Below are 645 nucleotides of genomic sequence, written 5' to 3' on the forward strand. Positions count from 1 at the left end.
GGATGATGTATGTGTGCACAATATGCCATGTCTTGTGTTAAGAGGCAAAGGATAGCACACACCCTGACTACCTAAGTGAAAACTTAAGAGCCTGAGGTCATATATATATTAAAACAGATGCCTGCAGAACTGCACAGCCTTTACTTACCAATGAAATGGATGTGTTCTGTTAGCATCTCACAGAGACAACACCAAAAGAGACATCTTGAAACTGCAGTATTAACAAGGTAAGTCTGGAAACTGTATGGTAAAGACAATATATGTCTCTAAGGTGGAATATGTCTCAGATGTACAGTGAAGTCACTAATAACTTGTTACTGATGTTTGCAATATGCAGCTATGGATTTTGCCCAATATTGTGCATCAAGCATTACATCTGATGACTGTATATAAACCAGTGGGCCGGTGAATGGTAACATCATTTGCACAAGTATACCAATAAAAAAATAATTAAATATCTACATTGACTGCAATACTAAAATTATTAACAAAAATATAAATGTGGGTCAACAATTACATAAACAATCATTCACAACTGATTATGAACATTGAATTAAAACATTTCTTCTGCAATACATTTACAGCAAAGCAAGCTTTTGAGTAAGCAACAATTTGCTATCCACTCCGTGCATCAAACATAAATGT

The sequence above is a fragment of the Protopterus annectens genome, chromosome 8.part0 (assembly GCF_019279795.1).
Source record: "Protopterus annectens isolate FY-2018-M chromosome 8.part0, PAN1.0, whole genome shotgun sequence".
NCBI classification, from domain to species: Eukaryota; Metazoa; Chordata; order Ceratodontiformes; family Protopteridae; genus Protopterus; species Protopterus annectens.